Raw genomic sequence first — 27,027 nt, 5'->3', positions numbered from 1 at the left:
TTCACGGAGGAAGTCCACAGCCCTCCTCAGTTCGGCCATCCGCAAATGTGAACCTTGCCTTATTGGCAATACCAATAACGTGCACTCTCAGGCTTCAGAAATGTGTGGTCACCTGGAGACAATCCTTTTATTGAGAACAAATTTGAGTTTAAAATGGCCTTTTCGCAAGTGTGAAAACTGAAATTAAAATACAGATTGTGAAAATGAAACACTGAAAATAAAGTCTATCCAGGGAACTAGTTTGATTGATGCATTTGGGGTCGGGAAGGAATTTTACTCCTAATATGGAGCTATTTACCGTACATGGGTTTTTTGCCATCCTCTGGATCAACATGTTAGGTTATAGGTTGGCCTCAATGGACCAAAATCTACCTTAAAAACTATGAAAATTCATTTAACGCAAAAACTTTTTTTAAACAGTAGTATTTTCTGATAATGCATTCACTTTAAATAATAAACATGGTGCAAGTTATGTGCAAAAGTTTTTTTGGTGCAAATTGAATCATAAATTCAGCACATTGATCTTAGTAAGTCTCTCCCAATCTTTGCAGCTACTATCCCCTCTTATTAATTGGCAGAAGAAAATGTTGGCCAGTTCTACTAGATGTCTGATAGCTGCATATGAATAGCGCATTTCAAAACACGACGCAAATATTTGTCCAGAAAAGACCGCTACTTCACTGTTCAGTGGGCAGGCCAACATGATTGCCTGAATTATCTTCAAAGTGCTTAGTGCAGCTGATAAATGTATGGTACTGTCCTTCTTATTGGATTTGAAGCCTCACTAATGTCAGGGATCCAAGGGGTATTGTTTCTTCTTGCGGAGAGTGACATGTCAAGCCTGACATGCCAAGGTGAGGATACTTTAAAGCCGCAATGCTCCTCTGGGAAATATGCAAATTGTCTCTTCGAAGACGAAGAGGACTGCAACTATAGTGCCATATATAGGAAGTATAGCAGGCAGCACACACTATATGTTTAAAGGGAGAGCGACATGCATAGATGCTGTCACGAGTTTACCACAACAGAGAGGAGCCAGCATCTGAGTTTTCCTACTCCTGTACTGATTAGAAGCACTTCGCCTTCATATTAAACAGTGTAAATTTCTTTAGCAGTGAAGGGTTTAATTGACTCAGTTGAGAGCTCCTGGAAGCTTTCCTGCATTAAGATTCAGCTGTTCACTGTTAGCCACTCCTCCCTCATATAAATTATGGGCCCCATTATCAGAGATAGCCTTTGCTGCTTGGCTGAAGGTTGTTGGTGGTTATTATTGGAGAAGACGTTTGGGGGCTTTATCTGTGACTGTTGCTAGGTTTTGATTGTGTGATAATGCCCTTTCTTCTCCTACTTTGGTTTAACCCCATCCTCCACTCCCCGGTCCATACCTCTGTTATATCTGTGTGTATATTTGCATGTTTGGTATTTTCCTTTATCCCTGTTTGTATTACCTTGTTGTCTGATTGGTGTATTACAGTACACTACTATTCCCCTCTTCTCTAAGTGGGGGAAGGGAACAAATGGAGGGTTGATCCAGGAACTAAGGCAAGGCATGTGACTCCAGCATCTTCACCATTAGAAGTAATCTGGTGAACAGGGCAACCCAGGGTGCTAGGGGCAGCGAATGAGCCCCTTGGCCTAGGACACCCGACAACAGAGTCATGACAGATGTATATTTGAATCTTGTTTGTGAGACACCAATTCATTTATATAGTTTCCTCCAGCCATAAACCCATTGAGGGGGAATGACTTTTAGGCCTCGTGCACATGACCGTATTTAGGTCCAAGTGTGATCCGACAAAATATCAGATCACATTCAGACCAATGTTATTCTATAGGTTGTGCACATGTCCAATATTTTCCTTGAATCGGTCGGTTTGAATAAAAAAATTGTAGCATGCCCGAGTTGGATGCAATAATTAAATCACACTCAGCCATGCAAGTCAATGAGTCCATGGAAAACATTGGACTGCACTTGGATGACATAAGATTGTAGACCAATTTTCACAGACTGACAAAATGGAGAAGATGGAGATTTTTCATTTTTGATCAGAGTGTGATTAGCATAATCCTGTTCCTAGCGGGTAACTTTTAAACTTGAGAATACTCCTTCAAGATAAGAACTCATACATGGCATATATGTTAGTCTTCCAGGAGTATAACCAAATTTTAACCCCTTCATGACTTATGACCCATGTATACGTCATAGGTCATGTCCCTGCACTCCATGCAGGCTACGGCACTGAGCCGCATGTTTTCTGGCACATGTCAGCTGATTTCACCTGCAACTGTTAACATGTTAAATGTCGCTGTCAATCTCCAACAGCGGCATTTAACATTGTCGCTTTGGAAGCGAATCACTAATCTTTCCCATCAGCGCCTGTAAAACATTACCGCAGTGCGCCGTTGGTTTGGCATGAGAACCCGGGGTCTGCAGGAGACCCCTGTGGTTGTCATTGCCAGCCCACTTACTATGAGTGCCGACAACAGTGTAGATGATCATTTTAGCCTTGTTATGTGTAACACAGGCGATTGGAGCAATAAATAAAGCAATAACAAAAAATAAAAAATACACATATTTGGTATCGCTGCATTCAGAAATGCCCGATCTATCAATTTAAAAAGATAATATGATCAAAATATAATCGGTAAATGGCGTAATGATAAAAAAAATCAAAGCACCAGAATTATGTTTTTTGGGCACTGCAGCATTGCAATAAAATGCAATAACAAGTGAGCAAAAGATCATATCTACCCCAAAATGGTATCAATAAAAGCGTCAGCTCAGAGCACAAAAAAGACCTCACCCAGCACCAGATCCTGAAAAATGGAGACGCTACGGCTCTCGGAAAAAGGCGCAATTTTTTTTTGCACGCTTTAGATTTTTTTAAGACATGTTTGGCATCTGTGAACTTGTAATGACCTGAGGAATCATAATGGCAGAGCAGTTTTAGCATTTAGTGAACATGGTAAAAAAAAAAAAAACTATTGTAGCATGGCTTTTTTTGCAATTTCACTGCACTTTCAATTTTTTTCCCATTTTCCAGAACATTATATGGTAAAACCAATGGTGTTGTGTAAAAGTACAAATCATCACACTTAACACAAGTCCTCATTCACCCGTACTGACAGAAAAATTTGTTATGGCTCTAGGAAAACAGGGAGCAAAAAATGGAAACTCAAAATCGGAAAGCCCCAAGGTCTGAAGAGGTTCAAACGTATTGGACTTAAATACTTTTTGAAGAATAGTAAAAAGTTTTATCAGACCTGTAAAATAGAATTAGTCTTCACTTTCATTAGTTCTGTTGCTCTATAGAAGACATTAACTCTTTATCATTCATTTACCCAGGAAACAGCAATAGTTGTACTTGAGTTATTATAGTGATTGTTTCTATTTTGCACTGAATTAAGAGGAAGTTGGGAGTGATGATTTTGCCTGGCCGTAGCCCGCATGTGATGTGCCCTCTGTAACAGTTAAAAATGGGTCAGAAGGTAGAACATTTTTATAAATAGTTTGGTGAAATGTAGATGTTTTCTTCCCAAGAATATGACTCATGTACCTTGTGTGGAGGATATCCAGTTATCGCCCACATACCAGTTATATTTATCTCCATGGACGATCGGCCCACCAATTGGCACAATTTGATATGAACAGGTCTTGATGCCAGCTTTTCAACATTCTCTCCTGCGCTGTCCAAGCAGCTTAGAGGAAGATAAGGATTTGGACGCATGCTTCTTTAGTGACACTATATTTGGACTTTCTTCAGCGTGCTCAGCCATGTATATCTAAGGACAATCAATATGTAATGTCAGAACACTCACAATAATAGGGGAATAAAATTCGGGTTATTAGGAAGATTTGATATGAAAAGAGGCAGAGTAATGCTCCTGTGTTACTATCAAAGCTCCAGCCATCATAGCTGCCTGTTTTTATGTGTGTACTTTTCTTGTATTATCATTTGTTGTGTATTTGAGTATAAAATATTTATCAACGTTATCTTTTAATTTATATTTCAGACTGGAGAAGAAGCCGTCTGCCGGATGCTTCAGTGGGATTACACGGGTTTTCCAATATACTTTGCTTTCAATTCATCACCATTTGTTTGCCGTCAATGAGTGAAAAACTAAGGGGCATCAAATCCCTGTGTACCCAAGCCTTGATTGCAGCTGAGATTCAACCCTATCTAGTTCAGTCTGATGGACTGGGAGATATTTAGTCTGGACTCCGGTCTCCGGACGTATACATTATAGCAAAAATGATTCATGATGTGAGAGAGTAAACTAATAAATAATGGTCCCAAATGATGGTACTGAAGATAAAATATAATTTTATTAATAATTCAATTAACAACAAGTAAAAGACAAAAAAGGTACTAGATCCAATAAAGAGAGACTTCTATGTCATAGGGAATCACAGAATATTAGACCATGTATTAACTAAAAAGAAGCACTAAAATAATTGGCTCAATGAAAGAATTCAAAATTGTGCAATCAATAGAATGCTAATACAGAAATAAAACATACCAGGATAGAGGTAGTAGGTAGGCAAAGGCACAATCCTAAAAGAGACTTCCTATGTATACCTGTAATCACTGCATGCATTTATAACTGGTGGCTGCAACTTAGTGCGTTTTATTTAGATAAAAACCTGCCATGCAAGCAGCACCTTAATAATAGGCTTCCTAACAAAACCGTATTTAAAGAATAAATGTGAGGAAAGAGTGTTACCTGGAGATGGTCTTGTTAAAATCCACGACGTCCCTCTGCCCCGACGCGCGTTTCGCTTTGCTTTTTCGGGAGGCAAAAAGCCATAAAGATTTGTGCATTTGCTTCTGGTGTATTTAGCTCACAGAGTATTGTCTACACTGGACACAACTGTATCCACTACTCAGCTGAGCATAGGACTGTATATGTGCGGGGGTTTTACCCTTAGAAACAATACAAGAGCGCTGTCTTTAATTGACGGCAGTAGGCTATGTTCACATGAAGTTTACAGCGTTTTTCTTTTTGCAGTGCTTTTCTATGCAAGTAAGAAGTGCCAAAGCAAATAACTTTTACTAGCCCCACCACAGTCGAAAAAACCTCAAAACATCGCACCCGATGAATAAAAATGAGCGTTACAGTGGAACACATTTTTTACTGTATTTTAGTGGTTCTTTCGAGTCATAAAAAAATGAAAAACGGACATTTCATTGCTTTGTTTTCACACTGATATTTTCAAAAAAATAAAATTAGTATGAGAATTACACAAAAATAAAGCCCTATGGGGGGCGTGGCAGGCTACTGAAGGAACAGGTGGTGTTCTCTTATGCTCCTCTCCTGACCACAAAGAATCGGACTAAATCCATAATCTCTGGGGACCATCTCAACCCACAAAGGGCAGCAAAAGCCTGCTGAAGCCAACGGGGACTTCATATTCCCTGGATGGGAGTGCAGCGATCCCCTGGGAGCAGAGACATCCACGGGGAGTCCTGAGGCCTGCCAGAGGTGATTCCTGTGCACCGTTCCCCCCTGACAGAGTACTTTTCTTTTTTAATACTGATTGGCCATCATCACATGCCGGAGCTGCTACCTCTCTGTGCACGCAGTGTCCCGGCGCGGTCATGGGGGCGAAAGAGAGCTGTGAGAGGGACGGGGGCCTTTACATTGCGCAAGCGCGGAAACCAACGGCGTCTGTGGTATTCACAGACGAAGATTGCGTGAAGCAAGTCAAGGAGGGGGGGAAGACTGCTAAGCCATGCCCATCAGACCGGACCACGGCGATTTGCATGCAACCTCAACAAGGTAAAAAAGGTATTTATGCCTCAAAGGTGCGGGGTCAGGGGGAGTCAAAAGCCCTAATAGAATCCTTATGGGATGCACAATTTAGTGATATCTTTACATGGTATCACTAAATATGGGTGACAGATTCCCTTTAAAATCCTTATTGTACCTAGACAGAATGGAGGGTTAGATTTACCAGATCTCCTATCTTACTATCACGCTGTTCATCTAGCCAGATGGATAAAACTTGTTCACTCAGTAGAATAAGACTCACAAAGGACCATTGATTCACAACTCATGGGTCAAGATACAAAGAAATTACTCTGGACAAATTTCCCCATTTCCCCAAAATAAGATACAATGGGATCCTCTCTATCTCCCTTTTGATTAGACGCCTTCTGATCAGTGATGAGCAAACATGCTTGCCACTACTCGTTACTAGCCCGAGTATCACTGTGCTCGGTGTACTCGGCGAGCACCAAGTATTTCCAGTGAAACACAGTAAAAGTGTTGCCAGTTTACGGCTTTTTTCTCTTTCTCGCTTTTAATTTTGCTGAAATAAAGCAGCATTTAGGCCACAAAACCAAAAACCAAAATCCACCCATTTCTTGGTGCGGTATCATCGTGCCAGCTGTTATCTGTGCGCGGTGAAAGTGTTGCCAGTTTACAGCTTTTTCCTCTTTTTGGCCTGGCTGCCAGTTTTGCTGACATAAAGCATTATTTAGGCCCAAAAAAAACCAAACCATTTTTTGGTGCAACATCTTCGTGCCAAATGTTATCTGTTCGTGGTGAAAGTGTTGCCAGTTTATGGCTTTTTCTCTTTCTCGCTTTTAATTTTGCTGACATAAAGCATTACTTAGGTCCAAAAAAACAACCCATTTCTTAGTGCGGTATCTTCATGCCAGCAGTTATCTTTGCATGGTGAAAGTATTACCAGTTTATGGCTTTTTTCTCTTTCTCGCTTTTAATTTTGCTGAAATAAGGCTGGTTTCACATTTAGGGTTGTGGCCGCAGCGTTTCAGTCACAAACATTCGCATGCATCGTGTTTTCCTATCTTTAATGTTGCAGACGCAGGTACATGCGTTCGTATGCTTTCGACAGCGTTTGACCACGCATGCGTAATTTCGGCTCCTGTGGCTAATGCAACATGTTGCCATTTTGGAGGCGGATATGTGCCGCCTCCATACGCATGCAGACTTTTGCTCAAGGAATGCGTTGAAACAATGCATTACAGTCTATGAGAACGCATGCGTTCGCAAGCACACGCGATTGCTAGTGTTTTCATATGCATATGTTTTCCAGAGTAAACCTGTCTAGACACTGATTAGCCGCCCCCCACTCAAACATAGATAAAAACAAGTTGTGGGCACAGGCAGTCTACAGACTGCCAGTGCCCAGACAGGAACCTCTGCAGCAGAATCACAACTTTGGATAATGTGAGTATAAAAGCTAATGTCTGTCTGTCCTTTTTTCACTCTTTAGTATGTACTAATTTCTTTCTCTTTTTTACTGCAGCATTATGACCTCTTCTCCCTCGTCTTCTGAGGAGCGCCTTGGAAGTGAAGTGAAGTGAAGTGAGTACATGCCCTACTGATTGGTAAGTATTTTCTGTCACATATACACATGTGGCAATTTTTTTTTTTTACCTTTTTCAGAATAGTTCTTCACGTGCAGAGGGGGCAGAGCAGGAGCAGACAGCACAAGTTCGTGTGGCAAGACGCCATGTAAGTATACTTGACTGTACTCTGCTTTTTTTTCCTCACTGTGTAGGGACAGTGACCTGACGGACAGACGTACTTGTCAGTTATAACAGATGGATAACAGCTGGGCAGTAAAAGTGATAGGCAGTACCCTGGGTGACCACAAGGAAAAGGACTTGACAGCAGCTTAGGGCTAGGAAACCGCTGGTCATGGGGGGCGGAGTTACAGGGAACCGGGAGTGGTATAAATACTGAGGGAGGGTTCCAGAAGGTTCCAGTCCCCAGGGGGAGCTCAAGTGACAGGAGGACTATGACAGTCTGTGCACTCTGAGGAAAACGTCAGGGGGGTGGTCCTGACTGGAAAATACCGCAGTGTAGACGAGGCACCGAGGCAAAGCATACCGTAGTGAGAGAGACGACTGTTCAGTGAAAGTACTGTTGGTTAATGGCCTAAGGCGGCCACAGTGACAGATCTGACAGGAGTGTCAACAAGTGCAGAGGGGGGACGGTACATATATGTACGTCCCTGGTGTAAAGTACGGTGTGCGGGAAGCGGCTCTGGAAACAGAGGGCCGTTAAGTGAAGTAAAGTGAAGTAGCGTGAAGTTCGGTGTGCTTCTGTGGCCGTCAGGCGGACGGCGGACGAATAAACTTGGACTTGTTGTACCCGACATCTGCCTCCCTCGTGTCTGTTACATCTCTGAGCGGTAAGAAAAGGACCACCCACCAGCTCGGCCTACCAACTCTACATTTGGCGTAGTCGGCAGGATCGCCGCCACTAATACGTCATCTTCTGCGGCAGGCCTAAAGAATGGAAAAAGACTTGGACTACACTGCTTGGATTACAGTCACCTGTGGATTACAAATTACCTACCTGTGGAATTCAAATGGGGAGCTCTGTGGCGGATCTGTGTTGCCAGCGGAGGATCCAGGGCGGTACCAGGCACTGTGCAGTATGGCGATGTTGCTTCAGCGCAGAGGAGAGGTCCGGGTGTTCGCAGTTGTTCAGAATGGACTGGGACCCCCTCCAACGTACCCCCAAGGGAAGCAGTATGTACCCGGAGACTGACGCTTCCATATATTGGACCCTGATGGGTGGGTGGAGAGGCCTGCCGATGCCCCACCCCACAGAGGGAGTGAAACCGAAGAAAAGCTTGGGTGCGGCTGCCATTAGATTGCTGCCCACCGGAAGGTATGAGACGCTGCGGGTGTTGGGGCATCGGCCGCCTGGAGTGGCAGTGGCAGCGGGAGACTGAGCTGCGCCAGAAGACGTCATCCTCAGGTCCACGGGTAGGAAGCGGAGCTTGTGCGGAGCCTGTGCGGAGCCAGAAGGAGCGGCCGCCATTGATACCGGCAGAGAACTTCCCCGCGGAGTCCCTGAGCCTGGAGGCTAGGCCCGCCGGACAACGAGTTGAGGAGCGGAGACTGCGGGAGGAGCCGCGTGGTGACGTGATGGAGGCCGCGGCGCCGGGGAAGGTGAGAGTTCCCCCGGCCCTGCCAGCGGCTTTACAAGCGGCCCCCACCATTCCGCCGCGGCACGCAGCCTCCTGCGTATCGGAAGGTCTGGCCGCGGAGGGCCCTATGGTGTATGCGGAGTTGAATGAGGCCCCTGCCCCCGTCCCTGAGTCATCCCGCCCGGAGTCATCAGCGCGGAGCTCGGTAACGGAAGATGCAGCTGTGCTCCCCCAGCCGGTAACAGCTTCATCATCAGAACCGACCGCCACCCCAGCTCTGTTGGAGGTCTAGGATGCGGCCTACCCTGCGGCTGCGGCTATGCCGGCGCTAGAACCGGCTGCGGCCTGCTTGACAGGCCTTGCGACTCAGTCCTCCGGAAACACGGCTGCCCCCATCCGACACCCGGCCCCAGCGGCTGCTGGGCCGCAGATATCATCGGCCGCCTCTGCCCCACGTTCGTTCTCGGCAAAGTCCCGCCCACCGGACTCTGGGACTGGCGCGGTGCCCTCCGTTTGGGTCACGGAGGTGATTAGGAAAAAGAAGGCCCGGGAGCAGGAGATATGGGGCCTACTCCACTCTAAGGGGGAGGCTGGCATGGCGGTGGAGAGATCGCGGGGATGGCTGATGTACACCAACGTTGACAGGGGGTACGGTTTTATCCGTGACAACTGGCCAAAAGGTGTATGTGAATGCAGCCTCCATTCGTCACGGCCGGACCCTGAAGTAATGGGACCTCATCTCCCACTATAAAGAATACTGCCCCCGTCGATATTATGCGGTGGCATTACAGGCGAAGCCCGAGGAAAGTGAACCCCCGTGAAAAGGACTTGTATGGACACTCTTGGTTTCCCCCAGGAGTTCCATGGCTGTGGAGCCCTCACCTCTGACCACTGAGAGTGGGATGGACTGTCAGGAGTTCGATGCACCGTTGTGCAGGTCCTATGGACAGCTACGTTGAGAAAGAATTTTGTTGTCGTGATCTCTTATTTTGTTTTCTTTCTTTCTCTCTCTTCTCTGTGTTCCTTTTAAAGAAAATGTGCAAAAATATGTTTGCCTGACAGAGCGGGGATATGAAGAAGCGAGAGAGTGTCCAGGTCCAAGGAAAGGGGGGGAGAACCTATGATGTTTTACTGTTGTAAGTTGATTTTGAAGCAATAAGAAAATGAAAAAAAAATATAAAAAATGGGGTACTTGTGGTATTGTAAAGTTGTTTTGTTATACAATAGGCACAAGTAAATGCAAGAAGTCCGGGTAAGGGAAGGTCTGTAGGACCAAAGGAAACTGTGAGATCCGGTAGGGGTCTAAGAGTTGAGGAGGTCTTGGAGACCAGGACACCGACCATGACCCGTTATCGAGAGAAAGATACAGAAATGGAAGAGAACAAGCGTACAGTAGTCGCAGGTCAGTACCCTGACACCACGGACATCCCCAGGAGAAAGCAGGCGGGCGCTGACAATGATCTGGTAGGTGTGAGACCTCAATCATGGCGTACCGAGTAGTGGAAAGTGACAGAAGGGGAGAGTAGGGGAAGGTACACGCCATAGAGAAGAATATGGGTGTACCTGGCCCAACTTGTAAGACATTGTCTTGTGGCGTGCGCGCTGGCGAGTAGCAGTAGGCTGCTCGGAGCATGGCGCTCCCAGTTTGGTTCGGCCCCCACAGGTAGTGGGTTAGGCCCAACAGCTGGTCTGACAACAGAATGTAGGGTAAGCTTCAGAACGATGGAGGCAGGAACGACAATTGTCGGGGAAGACAATAGACAAAGGAAGGGGGAGTGTAGGGACAGTGACCTGATGGACAGACGTACTTGTCAGTTATAACACATGGATAACAGCTGGGCAGTAAAAGTGATAGGCAGTATCCTGGGTGACCACAAGGTGGCAGGGGGGAGTGTGAGGAAAAGGACTTGACAGCAGCTTAGGGCTAGGAAACCGTTGGTCATGGGGGGCAGAGTTACAGGGAATCGGGAGTGGTATAAATACTGAGGGAGGGTTCCAGAAGGTTCCAGTCCCCAGGGGGAGCTCAAGTGACAGGAGGACTACGACAGTCTGTGCACTCTGAGGAAAACCAAACCAGGGGGACTGAGGAGAGAGAACATCAGGGGGGTGGTCCTGACAGCAAAATACCGCAGTGTAGATGAGGCACCGAGGCAAAGCATACCATAGTGAGAGAGACGACTGTTCAGTGAAAGTACTGTTGGTTACAGGCCTAAGGCGGCCACAGTGGCAGATCTGACAGGAGTGTCAACAAGTGCAGAGGGGGGACGGCACGTATATGTACGTCCCCGATGTAAAGTACGGTGTGCGGGAAGCGGCTCTGGAAACAGAGGGCCGCTAAGTGAAGTAAAGTGAAGTAACGTGAAGTTCGGTGTGCATCTGTGGCCGTCAGGCAGATGGCGGACAAATAAACTTGGACTTGTTGTACCCGACATCTGCCTCCCTCGTGTCTGTTACATCTCTGCGCGGTAAGAAAAGGACCACTCCCCAGCTCGGCCTACCAACTCTACAACTGTACTATTCTTGCGTGTTTTTTATTTCTTCACTTTGCTTCTATCTTCCCTTTTTTGTCTTGACTCCTTTTTTTTCTCTTGACTTTATTCTTTCCTGTTTTCTGTATCTCTTTTTTCTTTCTTTTTCTTATCTTAATATTAATGTCTGTCTTTCTTTTCTAGGTTCCAGAACTTGATGAAGACCTCCTTGATAATGACCTCCTAATTTCCCTGGTCGAGGAGCAAGTCCCGTTGTGGAACACCTGGGTTTAGCAGCACTTCGACAACGTGGTGATACGGCGGCTGTGGAATGAGGTGGCCTGAGAGATGATGGATGGCTGGGACAACGCCACGCCACGGGTCAGCAAGGCATTTCGTAAGTATTTCAATGTTGTGTGATGCGGCAGTGACCTTGACCGTGATCACACAACTGTGTGTGAGGTAATAAACTCCTGTGAGTATATCGCCTCACACACAGTTGTGTGATCACGGCCGAAAGTGCATTATACCTAAAACTGTTTTATTTTTTTTCACAGTGCTCAAAGTCAGAACTCGCTGGTGTTCGATGAAGGATCGCTTCAACAAGGACCTTCGTCAGAAGAGCCAGGTTCGCAGTGGTGCTGCAGCAAGGATCCGAAAGTACAAATACCACCACATGCTGGCGTTTTTGAGACCGGTCCTTGCCCAGGGAACGTAAGTATTTTTGCCGTATATTGCATTGCGTTGTATTCCCTAATCTGTATTTTTATAGTCCACAGGAGTTGGCGCTTTCACTATTGTAAATTTTTGGTAATAATGTTTTTCTTTTCTTTTCACAGAACCTGGAGCAGCACCCTCAAGTCTGGATCTGGAGCTCTCCTTCCTCTAACAGCCACGGACGCGTCACAGCTATCCTCCAGCGAAGCAGCAAGTGGGCCGGCAATACTGACTGGAGACCAGGAAGCTGGTCCAGCAGGTGTTCCTCTGTCCAAGGCCTCTGCCACTGGTTTTTCGGGGTATTCCCACCAGCGGCAGAAGGCCTCGGATAGGAATGTCATGCCCGAGTTCATTCACTTGAGCTCGATCTTTCAGAATGGCTTCAAGGCCATGGGAGACTGACTGGAAAGTGGTTTCAACCATATTACCACACTTTTCCAGGATGTCACCCAATGCCTTGATCATATGAAAGTAGACCTCCAGAGACCAGCGCATCTTTTTTTAATCAAATAGAACAGGGCATGTCGGAACACCTTAATCCTGATCTCCAGCTCAATGTCATGCAGGCCTGCAAAGCTGCTTACATTCAGGCTATGCAGCAGACTTGGTACTTGCAACAGTCAGTGGTGGCATTTCCACCTGTGCCAACACTGACACGCTTGACCGCAATACCGAGTTCTGCTGCATACCACTGCATGGCTACCACCATTGCAAGTCCTGCCAGACACCACTACAGCACCCCCACCATGCCGAGTGCTGCTGCACAGTCCACCGCCACCACCATGCCGAGTGCTGCTCCTGCTTGGACCTCCTCCACCACCAGCACCACCACCGACATGCCGCAGCAACTGCACCTTGGCAGGCCGGCCACCAGCACCAGGCCACAGCAGCAGCACTAGGATCCTGCCAGGTGTCCACCAGCACCAGGCCACAGCAGCAGCACCCAGATACTGCCAGGCCATCCACCAGCAACATGCCACCAGAAGACACCACACCAACGCTCCCCAGAAGACAGCAGCACAGAACACCACAGGAGAGGAGGAAAAAAAGACCGCAGACTCTTGCACTCCCTCCCCCCTCATCTCCCAATGTGTCTGTGATGTTTATCTCTCCCTTCCAGTGTGTCTATCCAATTCCATGCCTCCAGTTCAATCCCTGACCTCCCTGACCCCACTAAATTCATCGCCCCTTCCCCGGCAACCCATTCGTCATCTTTACCCAGTCAAACGTCGTCTCGTCTCAACACACCCCAGTTCTGTCACTTTTCCCCAAGTCGCCGAAGTTCATGTAATTTTTTTTAAATAAATGTGAATATTTTTGGCCCCTACTACTGTTTTGTTCTTTGTATTTTGCCGCCGGCAATACACACCATGCGCCGACTAAACACACTGCACCGGACACTTGTGTTTTTGCCACCTCATATCTCCAGGAATGACACAACTTGAACACTGCAGCTTTCTTCTTGTGTCTGTCATGGAGCTATGAGTTGTCAAAAACAAATATGGGTTGTATTTTCTACAGCATCTCTTCAGTCTGCATAATGTATTGGATGCAGAATGAAGAGATGATGAATAATATAAGGACTATCTATACTCACCTGGTCAGGTGTCAGAAATAGTGAATTCATGATGCACAAAACCCAGCATCCTGAATTAACTATTTCTGACACCTGTCCTGGTGAGTATAGATGTGCCTTGTACCTCCATCGTCTCTTCATTCTGCGTCCAATAGATTCTGCAGACTTAAGAGACGCTGGATCTAATCAGACGTCACCTACCATAGCACTGACATCATTAGTGGATTAAAGACAGAGGGCACTCTGTAGAGGTATCAATACAGGTGTTTCATTAACAGCTACATTACAGGTACAGACACAAACACAACAGAACATTTTAGTAAACCATTTCATCTTGCCATGCCACATGTCCGATATCAGAAACAAAGTAGGCGGGTAATTGGTCCCTCATTTGGGCAACTTCAACTGTTGACCGCAGAGGGTGATGATGGTAATCTGGCAATGGGTTTGAAACCGGTTCATCAAGTTCACTGTTGGGTTTCTCTTTAGCCATTATGTAGTTATGCAGAACCACACAGGCTTTGACAACCTCATCCACTGTCTCCATTTTTAGAATAATGGCTGTTCCAAGAATGTGCCACTTTGAGACAAGAATCCCAATGGTACACTCAACAGTTCTTCGTGCCCTGGTCAGTCTATAGTTAAAAATTTTTCTTGTGTGGTTCAAGTCCCGACTGGATTATGGTTTCAGTAGGTTTTCACACATCTGAAAGGCCTCATCCCCAACCATAACAAATGGCATTGGCGGGCCTTAAGTGTTGGGAAGAGGTCGTGGCAGGGGAAAATTAAATTTTTTTTCACACAAGCATTGGCCCATGTCCGAGTTTTAAAAAGTCTGGGAGTCATTGCCACGGCCAAATGCTCCAATGTCCATGGCAACAAAGCGACAGTCAGCATCTGCAATCGCCATGAGCACTATGGAAAAATATTTTTTATCGTTGAAGTACTCAGATAAAGTTCTGGCGGGTTTGGTAATCCGAATGTGTTTTCCATCTACTGCTCCCAAACAGTTGGGGAAAATACACACTCGCCAGAAATTTTCTGCAATTTCCAGCCACCTTTCCGCGGTGGGGAGGGGGATAAATTCATCCCGGAGAACGTTCCACAAAGCCCGGCAGGTATCAGCAATTATTCCAGACAGGGTGGAAATTCCTAGCCGGAACTGAAAATGGAGCGATGTTAAGCTCTCTCCGATAGCCAGGAATCTGCCAAACAGGAGAAAGAAAAAAATTGCGAACAATAATATTTATGATGGGGTTTTGCAAAACACATAAAGGAAAAAACAATTAATACATGGCAGTACAATAATAATTATGACAGTCATTTGTTTTGAAAAATTACGTATTTTAATGTGACCAGGAGACGTACCTCAGCAGGAATCGCTCTACGGAGCTGGGTGTCCTGTTTCCTGATGGCTCCTTGGACATGGCCAAGCAAATCCCGGAAGGTCTCTTAAGACATCCTCGTATATTACGCAAATTTCTCCGGGTTGGCATTGAGCTCGCTGTATAGGGTGTGGTAGGCTCCATGGCTCTCCCAGACTTCGATAATGGGGTGTCTCCAAAAATGCTGACCCCGTCTTCTCCATCTTTCTCTGTTTCTTTGTTGCTCACAAGCAAAAGCAAAGGCAAGAAACAGCTTTATATCCAAATCCAGGTTGAAATAAAAGCTCTCCATGCGAAGATCCATCATGAAGCAGGATACAAGAGCAAAATCTGAAGATTTCATATGTACAAAGGGTCTATATAAAGATATCCCATAACACAAGCCCATTGGTGTCCCATTGGTGGTGTCTGCTATCTAGATTTGCCTCCTGGAAAATTTTTCACCTTGACAAGTCATGCGCATAAAAAGCGCAAACGCATGCAAAGGCTGCTTTTTTTACTGCATGCGTAAGCTGATGCACCAAAAAAACTCTGCGTTTGCATGCGTTTACATGCGGTTTTTCGTGTGTTTGAAGTTGCGGAAGATACGCTGCGGATTCAACCGCTAATGTGAAACTAGCCTAAAGCAGTATATAGGTCACAAAACAAACAAAGTCCACCCATTTCTTAGTGCAGTATCTTTGTGCCAGCTGTTATCTGTGCGTGGTGAGAGTGTTGCCAGTTTACTGCTTTTTTCTCTTTCTCGCTTTTAATTTTGCTTAAATAAAGCAGTATTTAGGCCATAAAACAAAAAAAAAAAAGGCCACCCATTTCTTGGTGCGGTATCTTCGTGCCAGCTGTTATCTGTGCGTCGTTAAAGTTTGGCCAGTTTATGTTAGTTTCATTTTTTTAGCCTGGCTGTCAAAGTTGTTATATTGTATGTTGATCTCCATGAGTTCATTCATCCTCATTTTCAGTCTTTTACTAGGCATTGCTCCTACCAGCCAGTTTCCTACTCCACACTGATGAGGGGCAATACCCCGAAACAGCTGTCTGTGGATGGATGCCATGCTTTGGCATAGGTGGCTTCCTTCATTGGAGACTGCCCTTCCCGTGGTTGTTCCTTCCTGGGGAAAGACCTGGCTGGTCATTGCTTGCGTTGAGAAACATGTGATGGTGTCTCCGCGGCTTCTGTTTTGCATATTTCCCATAAGGGATGGTATCCCAAATATAATAAAAAAATTAATACAATCTGCTATCTCAGGCTGAGGCCCTGGTGTATCTGTGGTGGAAAATTGTTTGCTTTGCAGGCAGACTTATCACATCTAATTTTTCAGTAGTCCATTTAAAATGGGCAAGGCAAGGGGCAAGGGACGGGGAAGTGGACGTGATGCTGATGGTGCATGTAGAGGACGAAGTCGTGGTCAAACAGAAAGTGGGCCACAGCAAAGACTCACATCTTCGCGCTCGACTATTGAATCCAGAGCTGTGTGAAACAGTTGTAGGATGGATAGCGGATAATGTTTCCAGTAACTTAGCCACCACCACCACCACCATGTCTTCCACACCATCAAGTCTGAGTAGCTGTGAGTGTGGACCGGATATTACTCACCCTGATCCTTTTTCCTCCCACCAAGCCAAGTGCCCTGAGACAACAGATCCCACATTCAGATACTCTGAAGAGCTGTTCAGTACTCCATTTGATTTGGGCCTCTCGCCCGCTCCACTTGAAGCGGGGCAAGATGATATTTCATGTAGCGAAGCACAAATCTTTGAGCAGCCACGGTCACCTGGGTGCATGATGATGAGACACAATTGCCAGAAAGTCAGGAGTAGTTGCAGGGTGCAGATGTTGAAGACGAGGTGGTGGATGACATTGTTATTGACCCAACCTGGCAGGAGGTCATGCAGTGCGAGGAAAGCAGCAAACATGGGGAAGGAGGCATAGCACCCTAACAGGCAGGAAGAAGCAGTGTGGTGGCTGCAGACAGAAGGTGTGCATCCGTTCGCTGTAGCACCAACAGGATGGAAGTTGCCATTCCTTCTGTTAGATCTTCCCGAGTCTGGTTATTTTTTAAGGACTCTGCTGAGAACACCAAACAGGCCATATGCAGCACTTGCCATGCCCGCATCAGCAGGGGTAGCAAAATTACCAGCCTGACCACCACCAGCATGATTAGGCACATGGCAGCAAGGCACCCAACTCCGTGGGCAGAACGCCAGGCTCCAGGAATACTGTCTGCAGGTGACAACACTGCTTCTTCCACTGTTTCGCATCCAAGCCAATCCCCAGTTCACCATGCCTGTGAAGATGCCTCGGGCCCTGCACCTGTTGTTGCCCACAGTCAACCAGCACCATCATCAAGCCCGTCCATGTCCTTGTCCCAGCCCAGCCTTCAGTTGTCTATACCCCAGTCATTGGAATGCAAGCAGAAATACGCAGCCAGTTCCCCACAGGCCACAGTACTTAATTCGTACAATTCTCATCTGCTTGCGCTTGAAATGTTGCCTCTTAGGCTCGTTGAGACAGAAGATTTTCGCAACCTGATGACGGCGGCCGTACCTAGGTACTTGGTCCCCAGTTGCCACTATTCCTCTTGTTGTGCCGTACCTGCATTACACCAGAAAGTGTCGCACAACATTACCCGTGCCCTGAACAATGCTGTTACTGGGAAAGTCCACCTAACCACGGACATGTGGACAAGTGCCTGTCAGTAGGGATGGTACATCTCACTGATGGCACACTGGTTTAATATAGTGGAAGCTGGGACCCTGTCAGACCTTGGGATGGAACACATCCTCCCCACGCCGAGGATTGCGGGCCCTACGTCAATCAGGGTTGCCCCCACAGTCTACAGCTCCTGCACCTCCTCCTCCTCTTCTTCAACCTCCATCTCTGAATGAACACATCAGTCAGAAGCTGGAAGCACTGCAGCACTGCCTCAGCCAAGCGGCAACAGGCTGTGCTGAAGCTAATCTGCATAGGTGACAAACCGCACAATGCAGAAGAGTTGTGGACAGCACTGAAAGAGCAGTCAGATATTTGGCTGACACCGCTGAACCTACAGCCAGGCATGGTCACGTGTGACGACGGCTGGAACCTGGTGGCGGCGATGAGGCAAGGTGAGCTCACACACGTACCTTGCCTGGTCCATGTGCTTAACCTCGTGGTTTAACGTTCTCTCAAAAGCTACCCGGAGCTGCCAGATCTGCTAGTGAATGTACGCCATCTGCCCATTCTAGAAAGTCAGTTACAGCTTCAGCCACACTTGCCGGGCTTCAGCAGCATTTGCATCTTCTGGCTCACCGACTGGTGTGTGATGTCCCCACGCATTGGAACTCTACACTGCATATGTTGGAAAGGATTTGTGAGCAGAAGAGGGCAGTTGTTGACTACCAGCATCAACAAGGCCATTAATATTCAGTTGCGATTCCATACAAAAGACCTCAGGAGTGGACATGGATATCAGACATATGTACTGTCCTCCAGAACTTTGAGGACTGCACCAAGATGGTGAGCGGCGATGACGCCATCATTAGCGTCACCATCCCGCTTCTTAGCATTCTGAAAACCTCTCTGCTCACAATTAAAGATGATGCATTGCAGTTAGAGCACGAGGACATGGAGCAAGGATCCATACAGGGTGATTACACTCAGCCCAGCCTTATGTCGTCACAATGTGGATTGGTAGACAATTAAGAGGAGGAGGAAGAACAGGAGCTACTTTCAAGCGCTTTAGATGGTACTACAAGCACAGCTGTCATACTGTCTGTTCAGCGGGGATGGCCTGAAGACAGGGAGGAGGAGGACAACACGCTCAGTCGTCCTGTTGGTGAGGACACGGAAGTCTTGCCTGTTAGTAGTCTGGCACGCATGGCTAACTTTATGGTGCGCTGCGCTTCCTGTGACCCTCGCATTATAAAAATTTTCAGGGACACTCATTACTGGTTGGTGACACTTCTAGACCCATGCTACAAGGGAAACTTTCATTCTCTTCTTCTAGAGGCAGAGAGGTGTACAAAAATGATGATGTACCAGTGGATCTTTGTAGCAGAATTACTGAAAAAATTCCCATGTGAGAATGCTGGCAACAGACATCAGAGTTTGTTGTACAGCCAAGGAGTCCAAGCGAGAGAGACAGAAGTACAATCCAGCTCAGGCAGAGGAACAATGGCAAAGTTCTGGGACAGTTTTCTCAGACGCTCACATCGTGCCTCCACAGAGACAAGGGGTGGTATCACAAGGGATTCCTCTGTACCTTTTAATTATTGGGTATCCAAGCTGGACACGTGGCATGAACTGGCTCCCTGCTGCTAGCGTTCTGTCAGAGCGGGTTTTTAGTGCTGCTTGTGGAATTATAACAGATAAGCGCATCTGCCTGTCAACTGACAATGCTGACAGGCTGACTCTTATCAAAATGAACAAGGGCTGGATTGGCCAAGACTTCTGTACACCACCGAATGAAAACATCCAAACATAACCTCAAATAACTTTATGTGGTAGTTGGGAAGGTGTATTCTCATGCACGTCTTCACAATCACACATGGTTATCCGTGTCCTGATTTGGTCTGTTCGGCATTATCCTCCTCATTCTCATCCTCATCATCCACAACCAGTAGAACACCAGGGTCAATGTATTCCATGCTGCAAAAGTCATTATATTTTTATTTATATCCCTGTCTCTGATCTGTTGCTAGGGACAAACATATCTCGTTGGACACATTCTGGCTCCATTTATATGAACCTGTGTTCGCCCCTCCCTTTTGTTATTTTCTTTAATAGGTGGATTAACATTTTATATTTATTTGTTTGATTTCAGTATGATTTCTCATTATGTCTCCTCATTATCCACCACTACATCACCAGGCTTAATGAGTTCTGGGCTGATACAGGCAGTTTAATTTTTGGCAAAGTTGTTTTTGATGCCCATATTATACTTTTAAAAAATGTACCCCCCATGGGGAAATGATTGTCAGCCCATGCACTTCGTGTATGGGCATTACAAGTCTAGGAGTCCCGCTCCTTTACATTGGGCCTAGTGTTTACTGAGGCCTTCATCAATGTCTCCTCCTTCTCCGCCACTAGATGACCAGGGTTAACGTGTTCTGTGCTGCAACTGGAAGTCCAATTTTGGCAAGGGTGTCTATGATGCCCATATTATACTTTAAAAAAATGTACCCCCCATGGGGAAATGTTTGTCAGCCCATGCACTGCGTGTACATGCATTACAAGTCTAGGATACCCACTCCTTTACATTGGGCCTAGTTTTTACTGAGTCCTTCATCAATGTCTCCTTTTCTGCCACTAGATGACCAGTGTTAACTTGTTCTGTGCTGCAACTGGCAGTCCAATTTTTCGCAAGTGTGTCTATGATACCAATATTATACTTTTAAAAAATGTACCCCCATGTGGAAATGTTTGTCAGCCCATGCAATGCGTGCATGGGCATTACAAGTCTAGGAGACCCTGTTATGAATGGGTCGCCGAGGAAAAAAAACAACACAAGTTAAGTCTCAGAAAACCAGAGAGGTTGGTAACTATGCAGACTGCAGATCCCTGATTCTAACCACGCAACTAGCAGCAGTCGTGGAACGTTCCTACGTTGGTCCTAGTTGCCTTGTCACAACCGGAGAGCTAAATAAACCTAAAGCAGGAAAAGAGGAAAACTAACTGTCCCAGAGCAGACCCCAAAGGAAAGACAGCCCCCCACATGTATTGACGGTGAAACAAGATGAAAACACATACAAAGGCAGGAAAATAGGCTGAGCAAATGATGAGGCCAAGCGAACTAGAAAGGACAGGAAAGGAAAGACACTGTCTGCAATCTGCCAAAAACCCTACCAAAAATAGTGTCCAACACATCTGATAGCAAAATTAACCCTGAAGTCACTAGACTTCTCCCACTATATTAGCACTCTGAAATATTCTGAGACAGAGCAAAAAGAGGCCAATCTAATAAGGGACAAAAAAAACAAATTGGCAAATACAGATAAATGAGAGTGGAAATTCAGCACAGCCCAGCCGGGCTGGCTGACCACACAAAAAACTGAACTGACCAACAAGAGCAAGTGTGAACATTAGCAAAAACAAACTTAACTTGAGAAGACTGGAACAGAGCTGAGTCCAAGACCTGAGAAGCAGACTGAATCACCAGCATCAGGATAGGGCGTCGGCTGCCTTATATCCAGTCTGATACTCCAGAGATCCAATCGTTATCCTCCTCACCAGGTGGCAGATCACTACCAATTAAACCAACCTCACTACCTCCTGTCACCAACAGAGGGAGAACGGAAGGGGAACTCTCAACTGGTGGAGCAGAAAATGAGCTCATAACAGTACCCCCCCTTGAGGAGGGGTCACCGAACCCTCATCCATGCCACCAGGCCGATCAGGATGGGCCCGGTGAAAAGCATGAACCAATTTATTGGCATGAATATCAGAGGAAGAGACCCAAGAATTATCCTATTGGCCATAACTAGAGTTGAGCGATACCGTCCGATACTTCAAAATATCGGATCGGAATGGATCGGCCGATCTTTAAAAAAAGTATCGGTATCGCCGATGCCGATACCGGAAGTCCCATTCAAGTCTATGAGACTTCCGGTATCAGAATTGGAAAAACCCTTTCCTGCCCTTGTACAACCTCTCGGGGGTCTGTACGGGCCTTCCGGGGGTCTCTGCCGGCCTGCCGGGGGGCTGTGCCGGCCTGCCGGTGGGCTGTGCGGACTGCCCGGGGTCTGTACCGGCCTGCCGGGGGGCTGTGCCGGCCTGCCGGGGGGCTGTGCACCCTGTGGGGGTCTGGACCGGCCTGCCGGGGGGCTGTGTCGGCCTGCCGGGGGGCTGCGCTGATGTCCGGGGGTCCATGCAGGCATCGTCCGATGGGACTACAAGTCCCATCGGGCGATGCCTGCTACCATGACAGTGATTGACACATTAGCCAATGATGGGACAGTAGTAGTCCCATCATCCGGCTAATGTGTTAAATGTAAAAAAAAAAAATACTGCATACATACTACATACATACTACATGCATGCTACATACATACTGCATGCTACATACATAGTACATATATACTACATGCATGCTACATACAAACTACATACATACTACATATATACTACATGCATGCTACATACATACATACTACATGCTACATATATACTACATGCATGCTACATACATGCTACATACTACATATATACTACATGCATGCTACATACATGCTACATACATACTACATGCATGCTACATACATACTACATGCTACATATATACTACATACATACTACATACATACTACATGCTACATACATACCACATATATACTACATACATACTACATATATACCACATGCATGCTACATACATACTACATACATACTACATGCTACATACATACTACATGCATGCTACATACATACTACATACATACTACATGCATGCTACATACATACTACATGCTACATACATGCTACATACATACTACATACATACTACATACATACTACATGCATGTTACATACATACTACATGCTACATACATACTACATGCTACATACATACTACATACATACTACATGCATGCTACATACATACTACATGCTACATACATACCACATATATACTACATGCATGCTACATACTACATGCTACATACATGCCACATACATACTACATACATACTACATGCATGCTACATACATACTACATGCTACATATATACTACATACATACTACATATATACTACATGCATGCTACATACATACTACATACATACTACATACATACTACATGCATGCTACATACATACTACATACAAAATAAAAAAAGTCTCTAGTCTCACTTTATGGTAAAAGCTGTGTGGGAATTTCCCACACAGCTTTTACCATAAAGTGAGACTAGGGACTTTTTTTTTTTAAGTGGCGGAGGAATACAGTGCGGAAGGATACCTACCTTCCGTCATTGGATTCCTGCAGCCCGTAGAGAGCGGCAGCATCAGCTGATGCTGCAGTTCTCTACCCAAGAACGTCGTGGGACACACTCGTGGACTGCTTCGGATCATGGGTGAGTATTTTTGTCTTTTGTTATGTTAATATTTATTCCGTAAAAGACAATGGCTTCGGGGAACAATGTGACAAGTATTGGTAAGTATGTTACTCTATGTTATATGTACTGTATGTCTATGTATGTATTGCATGAATGTATTGTATGTAGCATGCATGTAGTATGTATGTAGTATGTATGTAGCATGCATGTAGTATGTATGTAGCATGCATGTAGCATGTAGTATGTATGTAGCATGCATGTAGTATGTATGTAGCATGCATGTAGCATGTAGTATGTATGTAGCATGCATGTAGTATATATGTACTATGTATGTAGTATATATGTAGCATGTAGTATGTATGTAGCATGCATGTAGTATGTATGTAGCATGCATGTAGTATGTATGTAGTATGTATGTAGCATGTAGTATGTATGTAGCATGCATGTAGTATATATGTAGTATGTATGTAGCATGCATGTAGTATGTATGTAGTATGTATGTAGCATGCATGTAGTATGTATGTAGTATGTATGTAGCATGTAGTATGTATGTAGCATGCATGTAGTATATATGTAGTATGTATGTAGTATATATGTAGCATGTAGTATGTATGTAGCATGCATGTAGTATATGTCGTATGTCTGTAGTATATATGTAGCATGTAGTATGTATGTAGCATGCATGTAGTATGTATGTAGTATATATGTGGTATGTAGCATGTAGTATGTAGCATGCATGTAGTATATATGTGGTATGTATGTAGCATGTAGTATGTATGTAGCATGCATGTAGTATGTATGTAGTATGTATGTAGCATGTAGTATGTATGTAGCATGTAGTATGTATGTAGCATGCATGTAGTATGTAGTATGTATGTAGTATGTATCTAGCATGTATGTAGCATGTAGTATGTATGTAGCATGCATGTAGTATGTATGAAGTATGTATGTAGCATGCATGTAGTATGTATGTAGCATGTAGTATGTATGTAGCATGCATGTAGTATATATGTGGTATGTATGTAGCATGTAGTATGTATGTAGTATGTATGTAGTATGTATGTAGTATTTTTTTTTATTTTTTTTTACATTCAACACATTAGCCGGATGATGGGACTACTACTGTCCCATCATTGGCTAATGTGTCAATCACTGTCATGGTAGCAGGCATCGCCAGATGGGACTTGTAGTCCCATCGGACGATGCTTGCACAGACCCCCGGACATCAGCACAGCCCCCCGGCAGGCCGACACAGCCCCCCGGCAGGTCAGTACAGACCCCCACAGGGTGCACAGCCCCCCGGCAGGCCGATACAGACCCCGGGCAGTCCACACAGCCCCCCGGCAGGCCGGCACAGCCCCCCGGCAGGCCGATACAGACCCCCACAGGGTGCACAGCCCCCCGGCAGGCCGGTACAGACCCCGGGCAGTCCACACAGCCCCCCGGCAGGCCGGCACAGCCCCCCGGCAGGCCGGCAGAGACCCCCGGAAGGCCCGAAATGACGGCGCATCATGATGCGCACACACCGCGCATCATGATGATGTCATTTCGGCTGTCAATCAACTTTGAACTTCCGATTCCGATGCCGATGCCCGATATTGAAAAAATATCGGATGTCGGTATCGGAATTCCGATACAGCAAGTATCGGGCGATACCCGATACTTGCGGTATCGGAATGCTCAACACTAGCCATAACCCTTCCATTTGACCAAATACTGGAGTCTCCGTCTAACCAAACGAGAATCCGATATTTTCTCTACCTCATATTTCACATTGCCTTTAACCAATACAGGGTCAGGAGGTGCCGCCACAGGAACTACTGGCTCAACAAACCTCTTCAACAGTGATTTGTGAAATACGTTATGGATTTTGAACATAACTGGAAGAGCCAATCAAAAAGAAACAGGATTAAGAATCTCCAAAATCCTATAAGGTCCAATAAATCTTGGCTTAAATTTTGGAGATGCAACCCTCATAGGAATATTCTTAGATGACAACCAAACCATTTCACCCACTTTAAACCGGGGACCAATGGTCCTATGCCGGTTGGAAAAACGCTTGGCCTTTTCCTGAGAGAGTGACAATTTATCCACCACTTGGTCCCATATCTGCTGCATCCTCACAACCACAGTGTCCACACCTGGGCAGGACGAAGATTCCACTTGCCCTTAAGAGAATCTAGGATGAAACCCAAAATTACAGAAAAAGGGTGACATCAAAGTGGCAGAACTAGTTCTATTGTTCAGCGCAAATTCGGCCAAGGGCAAAAATGAGACCCAATCATCTTGATCAGCAGATATAAAACATCTTAAATAAGACTCCAGGGTCTGGTTTGTTCTCTCAGTCTGCCCATTGGTCTGGGGATGAAACGCGGAGGAGAAAGATAACTGAATTCCCAGATTGGAACAAAAGGCTTTCCAAAATCTGGAAACAAACTGGACCCCTCTATCGGACCCAATGTTCTCAGGAATACCGTGTAACCGAACCACCTGTTGTAAAAACAAGGGTACCAACTCAGCGGAAGATGGCAACTTTGGGAGTGGTACAAGATGGACCATCTTCGAAAATCTATCACAAATTACCCAGATAACAGTCATTCTCTGAGAAACAGGAAGATCAGAAATAAAATCCATTGAGTTATGGGTCCATGGCCTCTTGGGCACCGGCAGGGGCATCAGCAACCCACTAGAATGAGAACAGGGTTTAGACCGAGAACAAGTCCCACAGGACTGTACAAAATTCCTGACATCACGAGATAAGGCAGGCCACCAAAACGACCGACTCACCAAATCTCTGGTAGCAAAAATACCTGGATGACCAGCCAATGCAGAGCAATGGACTTCAGACATCACTCTCTTTCTCCACTGGTCAGGAACATACAATCTTCCCATAGGGCAACGCTCAGGTTTATCCTCCTGAAATTCCTCCAGGGCGCATCTCAAATCGGGCGAAATGGCAGAAAGAACTAGCCCCTCACCTAGGATAGTAGTAGGCTCGGTCACATTAACAGAATCAGCAAAGAAACTCCTAGAAAGGGCGTCTGCCTTAACATTCTTAGTGCCTGGAAGAAGAGAAACCACAAAATTAAAACGCGTGAAAACAAGGCCCATCTAGCCTGTCTAGGATTCAAGCGTTTGGCCGGCTCCAGATAAGTCAGATTCTTGTGATCGGTGAGGAACACAAATTGATATCTAGCTCCCTCCAACCAATGTCTCCACTCCTCAAATGCCCATTTCATGGCCAACAATTCCCGATTCCCCACGTCATAGTTGCATTCAGATGGGGAGAACTTTTGAGAAAAGAAGGCACAGGGATTCATCTTAGAAGTCACAGGGTCTCTTTGGGACAAAACAGCTCCTGCACCAATCTCAGAAGCGTCTACCTCCACTTGAAATGGAAGTGAGACATCAGGTTGCCGTAAAACTGGAGCTGAAGTAAATCTCCGCTTAAGCTCCTGAAATGCTGAGACAGCCTCAGGAGACCAATTCAGCACATCAGCTCCCTTCTTGGTCAGATCAGTCAGTGGTTTGACAATACTAGAAAAATTACCTATAAATTTACGATAGAAATTAGCAAAACCCAAAAACTTCTGAAGAGCCTTCAAAGAAGTAGGCTGAACCCAATCATAAATGGCCTGTACCTTGGCCGGGTCCATTTCAATAGTCGATGGAGATAAGATAAATCCCAAAAATGAAATCCTCTGTACACCAAAGAGACATTTCGATCCCTTAACAAACAGGGAATTCTCCCTAAAAATCCGGAACACAGTCCGGACATGTTCCACATGGGAATCCCAATCACTAGAAAAGATCAAAATATCATCCAGATAGATGATCAAAAACTTATCCACAAAGTCTCGGAAAATATCATTCATAAAGGACTGGAAGACAGAAGGGGCATTAGAGAGCCCAAAAGGCATCACCAGGTACTCAAAATGT

Source organism: Dendrobates tinctorius, unplaced genomic scaffold (assembly GCF_039654945.1).
Source record: "Dendrobates tinctorius isolate UK_male_01 unplaced genomic scaffold, ASM3965494v1 ptg000133l, whole genome shotgun sequence".
Lineage (NCBI taxonomy): Eukaryota > Metazoa > Chordata > Amphibia > Anura > Dendrobatidae > Dendrobates > Dendrobates tinctorius.
This window is presented reverse-complemented; position numbering follows the sequence as displayed.